This window comes from Suncus etruscus, chromosome 3, assembly GCF_024139225.1.
Source record: "Suncus etruscus isolate mSunEtr1 chromosome 3, mSunEtr1.pri.cur, whole genome shotgun sequence".
NCBI classification, from domain to species: Eukaryota; Metazoa; Chordata; class Mammalia; order Eulipotyphla; family Soricidae; genus Suncus; species Suncus etruscus.
This window is the reverse complement of record NC_064850.1, coordinates 26647055-26669628: the sequence shown is the minus strand read 5'-3', so window position 1 is coordinate 26669628 and position 22574 is coordinate 26647055. Positions and strand designations below refer to the sequence as shown.

Genomic DNA, 22574 nt, shown 5'->3' with positions numbered 1-22574 from the left:
ATTCTTCATTATCATCTGATCTTTATTTTTATTGTATACAGCTATTATGCGATTCTAAATGGTAGATTACTTACTCAAGGTGATGGGTGGAAAGGAACTTGTGTATAAACAGATGCATTCCTGTTGTTTAGAAGGAGCTATTCTCCCCTCAGGGAAAAAAATAGTTTTGACCCTGGGGCAGGAAAGACTCCTGTTGTTAAACAGTTTGTAAAGAAAAGTTTCTTGTCAAATTATTAGTTCTTGTTTGGTTTTAGGTCCTCTGAGGTCAAATATTCTGCCTCCTAAGAATGTTTTGTGTTTGCTTAACTCTAAGGGCCACTAGGTACCAATAAGGACAAAAGTATTTCTAAATAAAGGTCAAAACCTTTTTTGCTCTAAGCAGTGGGATGGAGTTCTAAGGTCATTCATGTGTTTATTAACTGTTTTTGCCTGAGCACCAATAATATCCATGATCATTCTGATGAGGTCTGTTTGACACATCATTACAAAGAGTAAAAAGCATCCTGTGCAACTTCACTGGGAGAATATACCTGAAATTTTTGACAGCTTTCTCCTAATCTTTGCCCTAAATGCCATTACCTTTGATGAGTCTAATCCTTTTGCTGTCATAATCTATAACTGTGAGATGAACAATTTACACGTCCTTAGAATGCAAATCATCCTAATGAAGGATAGTCTTGGGATTCCTAACAAAGACTTTCACTTGCCTATGAGTTAAATGAGAGGTTTAACCTGAGTTTACTTTAAATTACAAGTTTACTTTGATGAAACAAAAATATGTTTTAAAAATAGGAAAATTAATTCACATGTATTTTGATAATCTTTTCCAGGACAGATAAAAGCAAACTAGTGACCTTACTTATAATTTAGCTAATGGGAATTATTTTAAGTAATAGCAAATGTAAGACTAAATCTCTCCTGTTACTTTACAACAGTGGATGATAAATATTGTGGGGCTGTGGGTACTGAACAAGGAAGGACGCCATTTTGTAAGAACCACATTTCATAAATTTCTTAAGTTTCTCTTCTGCCAAGCCTAAGCTTCTTGGTCCCAAGCTACCTGGCCATAACATGTAGTCTATCCAGAAAGAAAACAATGGAGCAATAAGAAGATACACTAGAAAACAACCAATTATTTTAAAGATCATCAAAAAGCTAGGCACTCCTTATATCCTCTCCCATATAATCTGATTCATAACGTTGGGAGGGGTTCATCTCCTGGAAGAGGCAACCCTAACTGATCAGCTTGAAGCTGTTGGTAGATGGATTTGTTAGGTGTGTGCTATCGGCCCAGTGGTAAGACAAAGAGACCACCCGGCAAGGCAAGTCACAAAGCTGGGTTTTATATGCTTAGCTAGCTAAGGGGACTTCCACCTAGGAACAGGCTTCTGAAAGTCAAGACCCTGAGTCTAGAGCAGAGAGTATATATATATATATATATATATATATATATATATATATATATATATATATATACTCCCATGCCTCAGAGATGAATGTACAGCTCCAGGAAGCAGATAAAAGAAATACACAATTCAAATGCCACAAGAGACATAATTCAGATGTTACAAGGCTGATCTGTTAAGGCATGGACTTGAATGTCGTGTTCCAGGTCTTGTGTCTACGTTTGTTCCTAAATCTTATCTGAAGGTTACATTCTCACAAGCTAACAAGCTAACAAGGGGGTTATATAGAAGCAGTTTAGCAAAAGAAGAAACTTGCATGAGGAAAGAACGAACCTCAGAATCCTACAGGTTAAAGTTTTGTTCAGTCTTACTCCAATTGTGTGCTCTCGTCCTTGGACTCAGAACCCTAACAATACAAATAAGGAAGGGTACATTACGTATGTGCTGACTTCTCCTGACAATCTATTAGATTCTGATAACAGACTGTCAGCTATTACAAATTTAAGGTCAAAGGGGACTCTGAAGCAGAAAATCACTAACACTACACTTCAGTTGTTCTATTAAATGCTCACACCACCTTTATACAATTTTAATTGGTGGTTTCCAAAGTAAATTTACTAAGCAACAACCCATGGTTAGCATTCTTGTTTTGGCAATGAAAAAATCGTTTCTATGGGCTGGAAAGATAACACAGCAGGTAGGGCATTTGCCTTGCATGCAGCTGACTGGACTTGAATACCTGGCATCTCATATGTCCCCTGAGCCTGCCAGAGTAATTTCTGAGCACAGATCCCAGAGTAATCCTTAAGTGCTAAAGGGTGTGGCCCAAAAACAAACAAACAAAATAATTTGTTATTTTAATAATATCTTTATTTTAGCACCATGATTACAAATATGATTGGAGTTGAGTTTTAGTTAAAAAGAACACCCCCCCTTACCAGTGCAACATTCTCATCACCAATGTCCCCCATTTTCCTCCTCCCCCACCCACCTGTATTCGAGGCAGGCATTCTACTTCTCTCAATCATTGACATTGTCATGATAGTTGTAAGTGTAGTTATTTCTCTAACTTCACTCACCACTCTTAGTGGTGAGCTTCATATTGTGAACCCGTCTTTCAAGCCCTCATCTCTATTGTCTCTGGGCATTATAACAATAATGTCTTTTATTTTTCTTAAATCCCACAGATGAATGAGACTATTCTGTGTCTATCTCTCCCTCTGACTTATTTCACTCAGCATAATAGTTTCCATGACCATCCATGATTTCATCACTCCTACAGCTATTATTATAACAAATAATTTCTATAACCCCTTCTGCTTATAAGTAACCTGTCCTTTGTCAATTCTCCCATAAGAATGCCAGGTTAACACCTCTGAAATCATTGATGTTTGGTGGGGAGTTTCATATGATATGCTGTTTAACTAACTCTGAATTGTGGATAGAGTATTGTAAACACCATATTACCTAGGGTTTAAATTAGAGATAACTTGCATATACAAACACACCCACTGTTAAGATTAAGAAAGGTTTTTTTTGGGGGGCCACACACAGTGACGCTCAGGGATTACTCCTGGCTCTGGGCTCAGAAAATGTTCCTGGCTTGGGGGACCATATAGTTTGCCAGGGAATTGATTCGCAGTCTGTCCTAGGTTAGCGTGTGCAAGGCAAACACCCTACTGCTTGTGCCACTGCTCTGGCCCCAAGACTAAGGGAGTTTTAAATAAATTTTACATGTAAATTAAGTGTGTTAAGATTACAATGGTGGCATCATAATAATTATCATTTTCAATTTCTTTTAGACATGCTTGTAGAAATACTTTGTTTTTCTTGATATTTCTTATGTAATTATTAACAAAAAATTTATTGAGTATCTACTACCCATGAATAGGATTTTGTAAAGTTTTGGGTGATTTATAATGGACTAACCATTAGATTCTTTAATCTATAAGAAGAAAATTAATTTGTACAAATGCTCTACTGAATCCTAGTGACCATAGGTATTATGTTCAGCTTTCATAATATATTTAAGTAATTGGTATTATCATTCCTCTACATAAGAAAAGAAACTAAATTTCAGAGATATGCCATGCCTTGCCAAGCAGCTAGAGAGGATTTTTTTGTGTATGTTTTGTTTTGGTTTGGTTTTTGGGGACCACGCTTGGTGACGCTCAGGGGTTACTACTGGCTATGTGCTCAGAAATTGCTCCTAGCTTGGGGGACCATATGGGATACCAGGGATTAAACCCAGGTCGGTCCTGGCGCAGCCACGTGCAAGGCAAATGCCCTACCACTGCATTATACTCTGGCCCCTGACGAGAATATGTTTAGTATAGTACATACAGTAAGCTCTTTCTCTTGGACCACAGTTAATTTTATCTCCCCTCAAGTTAGTTTAAAAAAATAACATAAATGCATGAGTATCAGTATCTTTGCTTCATAAAGAAATTAATTTTTATAATTTACTATGTAGGAAAGGTACCATGCTAAGCATAAATGTATATATAGATATGTAAAATCACCCCATGTGCTGTATATCCAACCTTAGGTGAACAAGTCTGAAGTAGGGATGTGTATGAAATAATCTAAACCAGGCTGAGGGTAAACCGTGTAGTCTGGCAGCCTTCTACCTGGTATGGAAAGCAAGCTGCCTGCCAGAACTGCTGTTTTTATTGAGTACAGAGACCACCCCTGGGTGGAGCAGTATCCTGAGCCAGTCCTACCCAGGTTTACAAGTAAGATCATCTCTGTTTTGAGGTAAATCCAAATTGTAAACAAATCTACAAAGGAACCAGGGATGATTTTTGTTTTAGAAAAGATAAGGTGTAACTAACAACAATAAGGTACTGTATATATACATTCATCATCTCATTTTCACATATAAATTAAGACTTGCTAGCAGATTAAGATATATGCTTATGTTGCTTGATTAGGCAAAAAGTAAATGGTAAACTAATATTTAAACTAAATTCTCATTTCTACATACTTTTTACATATTGGTGTTGATAGATTACTTAGATTGAAGTTACAAATGCAAAAACATAAAACAATTACCATTAGATAGAAGAAAGAGTTCATATATGAAAATTATAATAATATAATATAGAACTGTTCTCTCAAGTTAAATTAATGAGAAATAGTAGATTTTCACATTCAACAATACTGGAAGTTTTTGTATATGAAAAGGATAAAGAAAAGTAGAAACAAAATTCAAATGATTTGCAGTTCAGGGAAAATAAGACTTTAAAAGTCCATTTAGGTCATCTTTTTTATTAAGAAGAAAATACATTTACATTAATTAGATCCAATAATTTCAAACTTTGGTATATGAGAACACAGAGCTTGCCTCCCAAAATTTAACAAAAACAACACAGCTGAGCTCAATCTGCTTAAAGGTAGTATACAGACAAATTTATGAAAATAATATAAGCACCAATATTCTTCAAGTTTATGGGTGCAACATATCACTAAAAACAGGATTCAGGATGCTATAATGCAGAGAGAGAATTGCTCCTATTATTTGCTACTCCATGTTTCCTGTGCGAACAAGATTACAGGGAGAAAGTAATCTGCTAACCAGTATCTCTGACTTTATTGGTGTAAACAGTGTCACCACCATGCTCTCACTGAGATGAAGCTTCCTTTTGGTAAGTGTAAACACATGTTTTAACTTTAGGGAGATGTAATTAGGTGAGTGAACCAAAACCATATTATTAATAATGAAAAATTGATACAATTTAAGAAATTGTACTGTAAAATTTATCAATATCCATTCCTCCTATCTTCCTTACATTCACCCTCAAGTATCCACCTTATTTTCAGTTCTTAAATACTTTATGATTCTCAGTTTGTTTATTTTATTTTATCCTATATGTGAAAAAAACTATTCAGTGAATAAAACAATTTAGTAAAGGTCTTCCATTTGGCATGGCATCATCAATCACCTCAAAATCCATTCATATCATAAAATGCAAGATCTCATTTTCAATAGTTGAGCCATATTTTCTTGGCTCAATGTAAGAGCAACTTCTTTATCCAGACATCTCTTAATGAACATTCAAATTTATTTTATGTTTGGCTCTTGTAAAGTACTACAATGATCATAAAAGTATGCATACACTTTCAAACTAGTGTTAATTTTCTTTGGAAAAGTACTGAGTTTATTCCTAGATCTATGAGTTTTCTATATTTGATTTCAAAACTATTTCAAGTAAATACATCAGTTGAATTTTCCAATAATTGTGTATGAAAACTCCTTTTCCTCCACATCCTAGAGCAGGCTTATTTTATATCTGTTGATCCCAGGGATTATTCAATGGTCATGTGGCCACTGAATAAGATTGTTACTGGGACATAAACTATGTACTTGATTGTTTTTAAACTTCAGATAATTAATCAAATTTTCATTAAATATATCTAACAGAAATACATCAAAATATTTAATGTAGTTATAAATTTCATTAACTATCATTTAAAACTTCCTTAAAAATAATTAAAAATTACTAAACTTATATAAATATATTGATGAAATTTTCGTACTAACCTTGGAGCCCAAGGATATCAGCTTTTTAGTTTTTAAATCTATAAAATTAGCCATTTATTATTAATACCCTACTCTGCTTCAAAATTGTTTTTAGTATCCAAACAAGACTACCTCACTAGCATACTAAACATATTTCACCTAACACATATAGCCCCTATCTGAAATAAATTTCTGAAATTGATGTATACAGATTAAAATTAAAAACACTATCAGTAGCTTAAAATAACACAAACCTGTTCCCTTATAAATTGGTAGAAGACAGTTAAACATCAATTTCACTGGCCCAAGATCAGAGTACATTGTTCTTTTGAAGCTCAAAGGTAGATTCTCCATACCTACTTTTTCCGTTTCCAGAGCCCACTTCTTCCTAGCTCTTCTCTTCTTCCATCTTGCAGACCAGAATTATTACCTCTATTTGTTCTCTCTAAGCTCCTCCTTCTGCCTCCTTCCACTTTTAAGTGTGCTTGTCAGAAAATTGGATCCAGGTGGATAAACTAGCTTCACCTCAATGTCAGTGATAACTATAATTTCACCTGCCATCTTGTCCCCTTTTTTGTTTTAGAGCTTAACACATTCACTGGTTCTGATAATTGGGATGTTGATATCTTGTGTGGGGTCAACATTCTGCTTGGCATAACTAGTGATCTTGAAAATTAAAACAAAGCTTGATTATTTTTCAAAAGAATCAGAGGAAATAGAAACAGGAACTTGATCTAGCAACTGAAGATATATTAATATTTCAAGAAACTCAGGCAAAGTAGTTATAAGCTATTATCATGTTTCTTCTTTTGAAAGCAAAACAAAAGTAAAAGCAACTAATTAATAAAAATCATGGGTAAATAGGTGTACAATTATATAGCAAATCATTACATAAAAATGGAAATGCACTAAAGAGTTCTTTATAAATATATCAACATAGGTATAACATATAAACATAAAATCAATTAGTAAAACCTAAAGAAACATAAGCTTAATGTAATAGTAAAAACAAACATTGTTACATATACATATGGTTTACTATATGACAATATTTTAATAAGGGAGTCTATAACTACAAACGAAAACAAAATTTAGCTACATAAATAGATGCTTATTTTGGTATTTTTTATATCCGACCAAAATTATCTAAGTATTTTTTTCCTGAGCTCTAGTGGGCATTTATTAAATATGCTTTCGAATTGCAAGCTGGCTTCCTTATCTCCAACCTTCCAAAGCATTTATAAAGCCAGACTTTGGAGTAAATAGTGCCTCTGGGTACTTCATTACTGTCAAGAAAAAAGTCTACTTGGGTATTTACAGTTGATAAATTAGCACATGCATATGAAGATATAGTAGAGTATCACATTTCATTCCTTTAAAATAATCTAATGAGTAATAAAGACATCAATCATAATTCAAGCAACCCAATCACACATGGCTCCCTCATTAGAGAAGTATCTTTGTCTCAACAGTTTGACCTCCTGTTCACTATATTCTAACAAAGCCAATGTTTTCTCTCTTGACAGTTTTGTCTTCACTAGCACTACTTTCTCTTCAATATCTGGATTGCTATATTAGCTTCCTACCAGCTCTCTCTATCTTAATCCTTGCTGCAAACTATTTTGGATAGAAGACCATATGCTTCTTTTAGAATGAAGATCCTATTGTATTGCTTCTTTTGTAAAAATTCCCCAATGGCTTCACATTGCATTTAAGATAAATGCCCAAGTTTTTGTGGTGACCTTGCTTTTATGTGAAGATTCACTTGTAGAACATTTGATATAGTTGAAGCATTGCAATGAATAACTTTGTGCTTACTCTTTCATTCACTTGGGCCTCATTTTTTTTTTAAATACTACTTAAAAAGAATCACCTCCAGATCAATGTCTTTATTTAAAAGTTGTACACTAACTTTCTCTATTAGCACTCTTCCTCTTTTGTTTTTGTGTTATTTATCACTGCCTAACATATTTCTGGATTATACATTTCTCACAGGAATAAAAACTATGAGTAAACAGAAATTTTTTGTTCATCAAAGTAATCTAGTACACATAAAAGACACTATAAATACTGTTTGCATGAGAACTTACTGAATTAAAAAATGAGTAATTTAAGTTAGAGTTATTTAAGACTGTAAGGAAAAAAGTGTTGTTAGGAAAAGAAGCTTTTTCAGACAAGCAAGAAAGGGGAAAAGTGAAAGGAATACTGTGTGATTTTCTTGTACATAGAAGACGAAAACAAACAAGTCATGAAGAAGAGTGGCAAGAAACATATTTTCGAAGATAGAGGGACAAGAAAACAAATATGGTATAATTTTTCTGGCTGTCCATTTGTTCTGAAGAACCAAGTTTTAAAATACTTTAAAAGTAATCTTCAAGTAAGATGTACTCTATCTGAAAGCCAAAGTAAGAAATGGATAGTTATTTAACTGTCAACTATTTTTAAAAGACATAAAGTCGAAGACATGCCTTAGAAGAATTAATAGACAGTTATGTGAAAGAAGAATTAGAGAGTGAAGCCATGAGAATCAGGGAGTGGGATGAGAAGTTATTTAAGGCAAGATGTTATGAGTTTAAATTATCTGTAATCTTAAAAGATTCTGCAGAGGTGCTATATTATGCAATTAGTCCTTTTTATCTTGGCTAGGTGTTAAAACTACCTGGAAAGGGGCCGAAAAGGTCACTCAAAATAGTAGATCATCTGTCTGCTATTTGCAAAGTCCTGCCTAAGGTATTTTGTTGCTTGTTTGTTTTGTTTTTCTGATAAAAGATACCCTTGCTGTGCTCAAATCTTCATCCTGGCTCTGCACTCAGGAATCACTTCTGATGGGTAATCCAGCTACCACCAGGGTGGCAGGATTGAACCCAGGCTATCTTTGTAGAAGGCAATTGCTCTACTCACTGTATTGTACTATCTCTAGCTTGAGTCCTCAAGTATAACTCTGGACATTTCTGGCTTACTGAGCCCTACTACTCATGGTTCTGGTGAATTTAGCACCATATTTTTAAGCTCCAGCATTGATCATGCTAGCACCAATGTGCCTAGCATCAACAGTAATGGCCAGATCCCTAAGCATTTCTGGGATAACCCCCATAATAACTGGAGAAATTGTTTATCAACCCCAAACCTAGACTATATTCAGATAAATTAGAGAACAAGGTACAAAATCTATGTAGGATGTGTAAAAAGTTCCTCAGTTGAGGCTAATATGCTTCCAGGTTACAAACCACAGTTGGTAATCAGGACTTAGATCAGATCATTGAGTTTTTAAGTGCTAATCACCTCAGAATTAACTGGTAATTTCATAGACATGAGAACCAATTTCTAACTTGGTAGAAATTATAACGCACTCAGACCTGCTGAATCAAAACATTCCAAGGCATCCCAAAGCCTAGTTACTTATTAAGACCTCCTGGTGATTCTAATATATATTGAAGTTGGAAAACAATTGATTCTAATTCCACAGATTTACTAAATGCAATTATAATATGTACTCTGGTACATACTTCTGATAAAATATTGCTTTTTTTTAGTCTGGTATGTAAATTTAATCTGGATTCTATTGTGTCTATCAGTGCTAAATATAAGAAAACAACATTGTAAAAATACTGATTTTCAAAGATTAAATGCTTATGGAAATGATATTCAGTAATATAAAATGTTAATATAAATACAAAAGTGTTAATAGAAAAGACTAGTTTTAGCTAAATGATTGTGAAGATGGTCACAAATTTTTTGGATTTAAGTTGCATGGGAAGAACCTGTGAAATTTTGGTGGGAGTAATTCTGTGAGAAATAACTCCTGGGTAGAACCGATTGCTGGAACTGGGCAATCTGATGCACCTTGATCTTTTTCCTGTCTTTGAAGTACACATTTTGCCTGCCATTACCACAGAGAAGCCCTTTCATGTCTAATCCTTAAGGGAATGATGTGTTTTCGAGGTCATTTTGACTATGTACCAAACTGAAACTCAGTTAAAATGTCTTAAACAAACTTTTTGTCTTTTTTGCAGGGGGCGCCCAAGCAAAACTTATAGATCCCAGGTACACTTCCAGCAGATGCTCAGCTTGGCTATGTGGAGTAATAATCAATGCCAAGTCCAGAGATGTAGTACTGCTCATCTTCAGCTCAGGTAGGAACCACCAGAGACAAGGCTGGCAGATGCTATGGATTGAACTCAGGTTCTAACATGGCAAAGCATGCACTCTGGCTCTTTCAAGTGGAATTCCCAGCTCTTAAACTTTTGGAAATTATGTAGAATAGGTACAAAGTCCTACTCACCCTACAGCTACTAATTTCTTTATTTGCAAGTAAATTCCATAGGCTTTTAAGTCAGTCAAGGAGGCTATGGGTATGGAATGGTGCTTCCTTTGTCTCTTTTTGCTTTCAGTTGTACAGCAACCAGTTTCAGATTTCCAGATTGTCAATTTTCAGTTTGACATTAGCAAGTCTCTGAGCTATAGAAAACATATGCTTCTTATGTATTTACCATCCATGATGTGTGTGTGATCCTTGTCTTGTAGATTATCTACTTTCAATACCTGTAAAGCAGCAAGTAAGATTTTTGAGGGCAAGTATTATCCTTTCTTCATTAAGATATTAGACTTTTTAAAAGATCATCCCCATAAATCCATCTTAATAGCCATACCAAAGTTAGACAATTTCCAAGGAAATTTTTTCAAATGAATGTCTAAGTGGATTACTAGTTATGAAATAAGAAAGAGAAAAATACTTGTTTTGAAATAAGGAAGAAAAAATGTTTTTGTCTTTAAGATACGGCTTGAAATAAAAATGTGCTTAACCTAGCAGTGTGAAAGTCTATACCATTAGGCTCAAAGATGGAAACAACAGGGCCATAAATAGTTTGTTTCATAGTGTTTTTTTAAATAGCAGTGAAAGGGAAGGTTATTATCACGCTTTCCATTTCATATAGCATGAAGGAAGTAAAACAACTTTACAAACAATGACACAGGATATTACAATGGAGACCAGGTCTGAAAAGACAGGAGAAAATTATAAAACCACCAAGCTGAAAAAACAACTACACAATAAAGGGAGCTCAGTGCTTTACTTCCTGAATATACTTTTTTTCTAATAGACAATAAAGACATTTCTTCCTCCAGTAATCAATGTCATTGGAGGAATGCTTTTCACATGAAGGTGCAGGTGTGCTACCTTTGACAACTTAGCCTCAACTGGCCTAGTGGCAGGCTGGGCTATCATTAAAAAAGGAACTGGTTGTAAAAGTAAGTCTTCATCTCAATGAAAGAATTTATTGCTCCAATAAAAAATAAGGCCCCCAAGGTTCACTGACTCCGACTTTGCTGAAGAAAGAAAGGAAAGCTTAGGGATTTTTCTGTATTGTATGACTCGGTCATTGAAGCAAATATGAGTAAGAGTGGCAAATAGCTGAAGATATTAAAGGAAGTGCAGCCTAAGGGAAAAAAAAATAGAGGGTGGACATTTGGGTTGCTGAAATAAAAATGAATCTCATTTGGTAAGGTGCAAGCAGAGTCATTTGAGTCTATAGTACTCTATAGAATCTTAGCTAGATGTTTTTCCTACTCTAGTAAATCACTTATGGAAACTGCCTCTTTGGGCAGTATGTTAGTTTCCTATTGCTTCTGAAACAAATTACCACAAACTTAGTAGCTTAAAACAACACAAATTTATCTTACAGTCCTGCATGACAGATGTCCAAAATGTTTTTTTACTGAGCTAAAAACAGAGTATTGGTCAGGTTATGTTCCTAATGGGGATTCAAGGGAAAAAAATCCATCCCCTGACCTTTACTAGTTCTTAGAAACTGCTTGTTATTCTTTGATCCATGCCCCATTCTTCATTTGCAAAGTCAGCAATAGCCAGTGTTATCTTTTGTCAAAAGTCTGAGACACTTAAAAGGAGAAAGATGGGGAGCCCTGGTAGACCAATTGGAGGGGTAATAAAATTAAGAAAATGGCTAGCCCTGAAGTAGCCTGAATTCATTAGAAGCACATCTTTTTGAGATGTAAATACAGAGCTCTTTGGCGATGCAGAAATGGAGGCACCTGTCCTGAGAAGGGTGAAGAGTCTCAAAAAACCTCTATGGGAGATTCTAAAGGTCATGATAAAATTATTAGAAGTGGGGCTGGAGTGATAACACAGTGGGTTGGTAGCAGGAGGCTGAGGGGGTTCAGTCCAGGAACCAAGGAGTAATAAATAGCTGGGCAATGCCGGGTGTGTCCCCAATATAAAAAAAGAATCAGAGAACAAATTTTTGAATAAAGGAAAATCCTTACGTGTTTCTTTTAATAATATGAAAGGAACATTCAGAGTCCCAAGCAATTCCTGTCACAATACCCAGATTAACTTTTGGAGAAATTATATATAACTTTGTTCCCAAAAGTCGTTCTCTTCTTTTTTACCACTCTGGAGTAGCCTGAGTCTTGAAAAACTTCTCTCTCTCTCTCTCTCTCTCTCTCTCTCTCTCTCTCTCTCCCTTTCTCACACAAATTCTCTCACTCTTGCTCTCTCTCACTTGTGTGCTTTCTCTCTTTCTCCCATAAATACAAAGGATTTCACTATTTACTATTTGGTCTGATTGAAATTCATTTATGCAAGAGAAGCAATGTTTCTGGAATGCCTGTGTTTGAACTAATTTCCTTTTCCTGCAAAGAGCAAGTCATCTCTCAGCCTGAATACAAGACTCCCTGAGAGCACTGGCAGTGGAGCCCAGTTCCCAACAAGTGCACTTAAGACTCATGGATCAGAGAGATTATACAGTGGGAAGGAGTTTACCTTGCATAATTCCTATACAGCTTTGATTTCTGCTACCGCATAAGGTTCTGAATCCTTTCAAAAGTTACCCCTTATGCCAGGAGCCAAGTGTAGAGCCTGTGCACTGCCAGGTGTCACCCAAAAAGAAACAAGAAAAGGCTCAGCTTGACAGCTGTCTCGTGGGGCTGGTAAGATGTACGTATTTATGCTTCATTGCATTTTATCAGCCATAACCCACACTGGGCTGAGCTGTGTCTATCAGAGAGATAGAACTATTTGTCTAGGCTCCATTCCTCAGTCCCTATAGATGATGCTGGTAATATTGGATTCCAGGCAGGATCATGATCCTGCCAGAGAGGAAGGGCTTAGGGTGGGACAAAAAAGGAGAGACTAGGAATAATGCTTCCAGAATAGAATAAAATACTATAGAATAAAGCTTCCAGGCGCTACTTCAGAGAGATGCCTCAACTCGTTTATTACAAAGGGGAAAGAAATATTTAAACTTCTATGAAGCCAATAGGCAAAGCAGAATTTACCTGTGCTCAAGAAAATTGAGCAAAGGGAATTGAATGTTCTTACTGGTCAGATGTATATGTAGCATATCATGTCTGATGGGGGTGAGGGTGGGAAGCATGACCTATAAGACCTGGGGAACATGACCTGTGTGACTGGAGGGAAGCACAGGATGTGGGCTCCATTGCAACATGCCAGAAGTTTGTTCTGTCAAATGCTGATTCCCTCCCTCTTTTTTTTACTTGGGGTGGAGGTTGCCTTGGCCTACAGGGTGCCCCCTTTCAAGGGCTTCATTTGGGGGGGTCATAAGAGTCTGCCCTGCTAGAGTGACAATCTTAGTGATTCTAAGCCTGTCTCTAAAGGGACAGCTACAATTCCCCATTTAATCAAAATACTGATGCTCTAGTATATTATCTTAAGAAACCTAGTTGATAGAAATCAATCACCTAAGCTAAATTGTAAGCACATGGAAATGAATACATTAGGTGCCTTGGGTTAGAGGCAGATATGCCAAGGACATTGTTGTACTGTTTCAGAGACACTGTAGCTTTTCTATTATTATTACTGTTATTATTATTATTATTATTAATTATCATTATTTGAATGTGTTTCATAGTATGAAAATTCATAAGGAATTGAGCACTGTGCAACTTTTCACATTTGAGAGATCATTAAGAAATGTGCCCGTACCTTTTTCTTGTGTCTCATCAGCAGTAATAAAGGTGGCCATTAGTATTTAGGTGGTGATATTTTTACTGACTCAAAGGGCAAAAGAAGTCATTTTAGTTCTTTTATAGATCTCAAGGCTATTGAAAAGTCACCAAGAAGAAGACCTTATTAAATCCATAAAATATATTTCACATAAAGATGTGCAATAAGAAATGTATCCTGAAATGGGTGACATTTTATCCAATTTTTTTTTTTACTATCCTCCTTCTATGTGAAATCCACAAAAAAAGGAGGAGGTCTCAGAAAAACAGGATGACATGAAGAGAGATATAAACATCCACAATGGACAAAGGAAACCTGGCAAGACCAATGACGCATCCATCATCAACAAGGAGAGGGCTGAGTATTATGAATGGACTCGGCAGGGGACATAGAGCCTAGCAGCATGTGTCCAACAGAAAAAGTAGATGAGAGAACTGCAGACAGGAGCTTAGTTAGGAAGAAGAAATATAATAAGTGGCATGAAAGAGAGGAGGGCATTTGTGAATGGGTCACTTACAAAAGAACACCAACTAGAGTGTCAGTCCCTCCACAGTTGTTAAATTAAGATAACTAATGACCATGGTCTTTTGATGTATGAAAAGATGTCGATTCTTGATCTGCAGAGTATATCCAAGCACTCAAGTGAGTATCAGGAGACTTGGAATGAAAGCAGTGCCCAGAATGCTAGACGATGAAACTGTGAGGGGGAACAAAACTCAGAAGAAAGGGCAATATCCATTTTTGTGAATCTGCAGACTCAGCACAAAAGAAAGACAATTAGAACACGAAAGGTGAATAGTAGTTAATAATATCATGAAAGGATCTTAAACCAGGCAATTGATGCTTCAAGAGACACCATGATATGGGCAGCTGAGATCTTCACACAGGAGCTGTGTATTTGAAGTAGGCTCAGTTAAAGGATTCATTGTAGATTGTTCTACAGGATCAGAGTAGGCTGGTAAAGATAGACCAAAGGCAGAATCAAAAAAATGAGATAATAGACACAGTATTTGACATAAGAACAAAAAGAGAAAAATGAGATTTTGGGTTTTTTTTTTTTTTTGTATTATTGAAAAGCCCATGAAAAGCTGAGGGAAATAGAATTTGAAAAAAATGTTTCTGTTCTCTGTAAAATTGAAGTGATTTTAACATACTTTTGTGTATGAAGTTATGGTATAAAAGGACTAAGTTTTCCAAACCCGCAAAGTAAGCAGAAGAAAAAAATTATGTGTTCCCTACTTAGCATCTATAGAACATATGAGTTGAATTATAATACTGTGAATTTGAAAGATAAGTTATAAATCGTCACTTCAATATTATTTTTTGCTCTTTTATAAACCAAATCCAACTGTACTCAGGGCTTACTCCTGGTTCTGTGCTCAGGGATCACTCTTAGCAATAAACAGGGGACCATATATGGCATCAGAGAACAAACCCAGGTCAAGTCACACATAAGATAAGTAAATTAAACCCCATATTATCTTTCTGTACATGATATTTTTTAAAATATTAAATAACGAATACAGAATTTTTAGTCCTAAAAATCACTGTAATTAACTAATTGTGAGTTTGGATTTTACATAGACATTTGTGATTTTATTACTTATCTTTGGGAGGGGGTTGGGCCACACCCGGTGACTCTCAGGAGTTACTTCTGGCTATGTGCTCAGTAATCGCTCCTGGCTTGGGGGACCATATGGGATGCCAGGGGATCTAAGCTCAGTTTGTCCTAATCATTAAATATTTTGTATTTGTTATAAATCTTTCCACATAATTTCATATTACCATTCCATCAATAAACTATTATCTATTTCTAGACAAAATTTTGAGTTTTCTGATATTTTTATTGTAAAAAATACTGCTATCAAGGTAATGTAAAATACTGCTTTACATTATCACTTCATATGTGTATGCACACTAAATATATATTTTGAAATTGCTAGAATACCAAAAGTGTTAAGTTTAAAGACATGTGCATTTTATTGTTTTTAAAAATGTTTCTTTTTTATAATATCTTTATTTAAGCATCTTGATTACAAATATGATTGTGATTAGGTTTCAGTCATGTAAAGAACACCCCCCTTCACCAGTTTAACATTCTCACCACCAATGTCCCAAATCTCCCTCCATCCCACCCCACCCCACCTGTACTCTAGATAGGCTTTCCAGTTCCCTCATTCATTCACATGGTTATGGTAGTTCTCTGTGTAGTTATTTCTATAACTGCACTCACCACACTTTGTGGTGAGCTTCATGAAGTGAGCTGGAAGTTCCAGACCTCCTCTCATTATCTCAGGATTGTTGCGAAAATGAATTTTATTTTTCTTAAAACCCATAAATGAGTGAGACTATTCTGCATCTCTCTCTCTCCCTCTGACTTATTTCATTCAGCATGATAGATTCCATGTACATCCATGTATAAAAAAATTTCATGACTTTATCTCTCCTGATGACTGCATAATATTCCATTGTGTATATGTGCCACAGTTTCTTTAGCCATTTATCTGTTGAAGGGCATCTTGGTTGCTTCCAGAGACTGGCTATTGTGAATAGTGCTGCAATAAATATAGGTGAAGGGGTTTCTGTATTGTATTCTTCTGTTCCTAGGGTATATACCTAGGAGTGGAATAGCTGGGTCAAATAGGAGCTCAATTTCCAGTTTTTGGAGGAATCTTTATATCGCTTTCCATAGAGGTTGGACTAGACAGCATTCCCACCAGCAATGGATAAGAGTTCTTTCTCTCCATATCCCCGCCAGCACTGATTGTTCTCGTTCTTTGTGATGTGTGCCAATCTCTGTGGAGTGAGGTGGTATCTCATCGTTGTTTTGATTTGTATCTCCCTGATGATTAGTGATGAGGAGCATTTTTTCGTGTGCCTTTTGGCCATTTGTATTTTTTTTTTATCAAAGTGTTCATTTATTCTCCCCATTTTTTTATTGGATTAGATGTTTTTTTCTTGTAAAGTTCTGCCAATGCCCTGTATATTTTGGAGATTAGCCCTTTATCTGATGGGTATTGGATGTATAGTTTCTCCCACTCAGTGAGTGGCTCTTGTATCATGGGCACTGTTTCTTTTGAGGTGCAGAAGCTTTTCAGTTTAATGTATTTCCATTTGTTGATCTCTGCTTCCACTTGTTTGGAAAGTACATTTTCCTCCTTAAAGATCCTTTAGTCTCAATGTCATGGAGTGTTTTACCTATGTGTTGTTACCTACGTGTTGATACCTTATGATATCAGGTCTGATATCAAGGTCTTTAATCCACAGAAAAATAAAAATCTCATGATCATATCAATAGACACAGAGAAAGTATTTGATAAAGTCCAACACCCATTCTTGATCAAAACTCTGAGCAAGATGGGAATGAAAGGAACCTTTCTCAGTCTAGTTGAAGCCATCTACCACAAGCCAATGGCAAATATTATCCTCAATGGATAAAAACTAAAAGCCTTTCCTCTAAATTCTGGTACAAGACAAGGCTGTCCTCTCTCACCACTCCTCTTCAACATAGTACTGGAAATACATGCTATAGCGATCAGTCAAGAAAAATATATCAAGGGCATCTAGATAGGAAAGGAAGAAATCAAGCTCTCACTGTTTTCAGATGACATGATACTCTACTTAGAAAACCCTAAAGACTCTACCAAAAAGCTTCTAGAAACAATAGATGCATACAGTAGTGACAGGCTACAAAATTATCACACAGAAATCAATGGGCTTTTTATAAACAAATAATGATAGGGAAGAGATGGACGTCAAGAAGGCAATTTCATTCACATTAGTACCACACAAACTCAAATATCTTAGAGTCAACTTGACCAAAGCCATTAAGGACCTATACAAAGAAAACTATAAAGCCCTGCTCCAAGAAATAAGAGAGGACACATGGAAATGGAAACACATACCCTGCTGATGAATTGGCAGGATTAACATCATTAAAATGTCAATACTCCCCAAAGCATTATACAGATTTAATGCGATCCCTCTAAAGACACCCATGACATTCTTCAAAGAAGTGGATCAAACACTTATGAAGTTCATCTGGAAAATAAACACTCTCGAATAGATAAAGCACTCCTAGGGAAAAGGAGTATGGGAGGCATTACTTTCCCCAACTTTAAACTGTACTACAAAGCAATAGTTATCAAAACAGCATGGTATTGGATAAAGACAGAACCTCAAATCAGTGGAATAGGCTTGAGTTCTCAGAGAACGTTCCCCAGACATACAAACACCTAATTTTTGACAAAGGAACAAGAAATCCTAAATGGAGCAGGGAAAACCTCTTCAACAAGTGGTGCTGGCAGAACTGGTTAGCCACTTGCAAAAAAGCGAACATAGACCCCCCAGTTAATACCATGTACAAAGGTAAAATCCAAAAAAAAATGTTTCTTAAGGGGCTGGAGAAATAGCATGTAGGTAAGGTGTTTGCCTTTCATGCAGAAGGTCATTGGTATCACCCTGAGCACTGCTGGGTGTGACCCAAAAACCAAAAAACAAAAAAATGTTTTTAAACCACCTTCAAAAGTAATAGAAACCATTTTTCCAGAAGTGAACAAGAGTGAATGTTCACTAAAACTAAGTACTATATTAGCAATAATTAAATTCTTCAATAATTAAAATATTTCAAAATAGATGAAAAATGACATAATAGAATTTCAATTTTGTTATGTTATTAATGAGGATTCACTTTTGTTTATTTGGTTTTTTTTCTAGGACCTACTACTATCTATACATTCAGAGACTGGCATTACTTGGAAATTATATAGGTATCAAACCCAGATCTATCACATTCAAACAAAAACAGTGCCCAGATAATCTCTTTGATCTATAAGGTTTTATAACTTCTGAAATGTTCATTGACAATTTGCACTTTATTTTTTGAAATTACTTGCTTTATCTTTTACTGATTTTATTACTGAACTATTTATATGATTATTTATTATCTATTGGGAGTATTTTAGATCATTTTGGATGTTATTATAATACATACTATATAAACAATACCTTATAAATATCAGAATTCATTTCTCATAGTCTGTGAGATTTGAAAAGTTTAAAAAGTTAACAGTTTGGGGGGTAGGGCACTTGCCTTGCATGCGGCTGACCCAGAACAGATCTTGGTTTGATCCCTGGCATCCCATATGGTCCCCCAAGCCAGGAGTGATCTGAGTGAATAGCGAGGAGTAACCCCTGAGTGTCACCTGGTGTGGCCCAAAAAGCAAAAACAAAAAACAAAACAAAACAAAAAAGTTAACAGTTTGCTCAGTAAGAAGAGTCCTCTTCCAAGTCATCCACTTTTTATTAAACCCTCACATGGGAGAGGTCTGAAGTTTCTTTCATAGATCACCAACCTCACTAGTAAGTGTTATACCACATTGCAAATGTTCCTGTCTCCTAGTACTATCATCTTGCAGATTAGATTTTCAACATAGTGAGGTCCCAAAATATACATAGTTATGCAAACTTTAATGCCAGTTTTTAGTATATTTGAATATATAATATTTGATGTTTGATATAATGACATATTCATTTCATCATTTTAAATTTACTTTCATTTTAGTATGCTTCCTACTTTATCAATATTTCATAGTTTATTTCATAAAACATTTTATTTTACTAGCATGCACTAATTATGTGGATAATTTTTATTTTTTATAATTTTAATTTAATTGGTTATAAATAAGCCAATATTTTTCCTGAGATAAACCTATTTATTCCAGTATTATTATCGAATAAAAACATGCAAATAACAGAGGCACAAATTAAACACCCGTTTTGATTAAACTCTTGAATTCTAAAGGTTAAATATATAAATTGCCTTTTGTTGGTAATTACTTTGTTCTTTGTGGCATGAGTTGAGTATTCAGCAGGTAGGTAAGCTGGTCAGTGGGTTCCAAAAAAGTTTTACTTCTTGTTTTAAGGAATAATACAAATATAGAGCATGGTTTGAGGTATTTACTGATGTACCTACAGATAGTCCCTCTATCAATATGGTCTCATGCTATCATGAGATTTTCTACAGTGTTGTAAGGATTTCCTACAGTGTCTTCTATATTTGAAAAATATTACCAAAATATGACATGATTTTTGAAGCTCAAGTGATATTACAGTGGATGGGACACTTGCCCTGCACTCAGCTAATTTAGATTTGATCCCAGCATTTCATAGGTCCTCTATTCCTGTCAGGAATGTTCACTGCCTGTTTAGATGGCTGACCTGGCCATTTAGAAACTCCTCACCACAACTGTCTACTCCACAGGGAGTAAGCTCTTCACTTACCATTCTGCCTCTTCAATAGCTGTTTAAGGACATGTCTCTAATGAAAAAATGTATGACTTTAACATCTGACCAGTAAACATTGATTAAAACCTACTAAAGCACCTATATTAACTCTTAAATAGAGGAGAGCGCTAGTATGGAAAATTACTTGTCTTTTCGATGTCCCTTTGGTTATTAAGACTGCCACCTAACAATATGGTATGGTTTGTCCATTTCTTTTTTTTATGTCCCCCAATTCACAATACAGACCAGGCAAAGGGCCTGGGTTGAAGTGTATATGGAGTGCATTTACTATGCCTCCTCTTTCTATACAGTCAGTGTAAAGAACACAGTCAGTGTAAAGAACACAGCCTGTGGTAAGAATTGGGAGGCCTTATCATTTCTTTCTTTTTTTGATTTTTTAATATATATTATATTATATATAGTAAGCTATATATAATCTTTCACCAGTGCAACATTCCCATGAACAATATCCCAAGTGTCCTTCCTCCCCACTCCACACCGGCCTGTACTCAAGACAGGCTTTCTACTTCCCTCATTCAGTCACATTTTGTTATGATAGTTGTCCGTGTAATTATTTCTGTGACTGCACTAAATGATCCCTGTGTTGAGCTTCCTGTCAGGAGCTAGACCCTCCAGTCTTCCTCTATTTTGTCTCTGAGAATCATTACAAAAATTTTTTTCATTTTTCTCAAAACCCATAGATAGGTGAGACCATTCTGTGTTTATCTCTCTTCTTCTGACTTATTTCACTCAACATAATAGATTCCATATACATCTATGTATAGGAAAATTTCGTGACTTCATCTCTTCTGATGGCTGCATAATATTCCATTGTGCATATGTACCATAGTTTTTTTAACCATTCATCTATTTTTTTTATGGAGTTGGATCTTTTTTTTTTTTTACACCACCCATCACCAGTGCAACATTCCCATCACCAATGTCCCAAGTCTCCCTCCTCCCCACCCGACCCCCGCCTGTACTCTAAACAGGTTCTCAATTTCCCTCATACATTCTCATTATTAGGACAGTTCAAAATGTAGTTATTTATCCAACTAAACTCATCACTCTTTGTGATGAGCTTCCTGAGGTGAGCTGGAACTTCCAGCTCTTTTCTCTTTTGTGTCTGAAAGTTATTATTGCAAGAATGTCTTTCATTTTTCTTAAAACCCATAAATGTGTGAGACCATTCTGCGTTTTTCTCTCTCTCTCTCTGACTTATTTCACTCAGCATAATAGATTCCGTGTACATCCATGTATAGGAAAATTTCATGACTTCATCTCTCCTGACAGCTGCATAATATTCCATTGTGTATATGTACCACAGTTTCTTTAGCCATTCGTCTGTTGAAGGGCATCTTGGTTGTTTCCAGAGTCTTGCTATGGTAAATAGTGCTGCAATGAATATAGGTGTAAGGAAGGGGTTTTTGTATTGTATTTTTGTGTTCCTAGGGTATATTCCTAGGAGTGGTATAGCTGGATCGTATGGGAGCTCGATTTCCAGTTCTTGGAGGAATCTCCATATCGCTTTCCATAAAGGTTGAACTAGACGGCATTCCCACCAGCAGTGGATAAGAGTTCCTTTCTCCCCACATCCCCGCCAACACTGTTTATTCTCATTCTTTGTGATGTGTGCCATTCTCTGTGGTGTGAGGTGGTATCTCATCGTTGTTTTGATTTGCATCTCCCTGATGATTAGTGATGTGGAGCACTTTTTCACGTGTCTTTTGGCCATCTGTATTTCTTCTTTGTCAAAGTGTCTGTTCATTTCTTCTCCCCATTTTTTGATGGGATTAGATGTATTTTTCTTGTAAAGTTCTGTCAGTGCCTTGTATATTTTGGAGATTAGCCCCTTATCTGATGGGTATTGGGTGAATAGTTTCTCCCACTCAGTGGGTGGCTCTTGTATCATGGGCACTATTTCCTTTGAGGTGCAGAAGCTTCTCAGCTTAATATATTCCCATCTGTTAATTTCTGCTTTCACTTGCTTGGAGAGTGCAGTTTCTTCCTTGAAGATGCCTTTAGCCTCAATGTCCTGGAGTGTTTTACCTACGTATTGTTCTATATATCTTATGGTTTTGGGGCTGATATCGAGGTCTTTAATCCATTTGGATTTTACCTTCGTACATGATGTTAGCTGGGGGTCTAAGTTCAATTTTTTGCAAGTGGCTAGCCAGTTCTGCCAACACCACTTGTTGAAGAGGCTTTCTTTGTTCCATTTAGGATTTTTTGCTCCTTTATCAAAAATTAGGTGATTGTATGTCTGGGGAACATTCTCTGAGTATTCAAGCTTATTCCACTGATCTGAGGGCCTGTCCTTATTCCAATACCATGCTGTTTTGATAACTATTGCTTTGTAGTAAAGTTTAAAGTTGGGGAA

The 22574-nt window shown here is 35.8% G+C and overlaps 1 pseudogene; it reads right to left on the bottom strand.

Annotated features, from left to right (window-relative positions):
• Nucleotides 1–20413: 20413 nt before the first annotated feature.
• Nucleotides 20414–20564, bottom strand: LOC126005076 (uncharacterized; annotated as a pseudogene).
• Between the last annotated feature and the right edge of the window lie 2010 nt (nucleotides 20565–22574).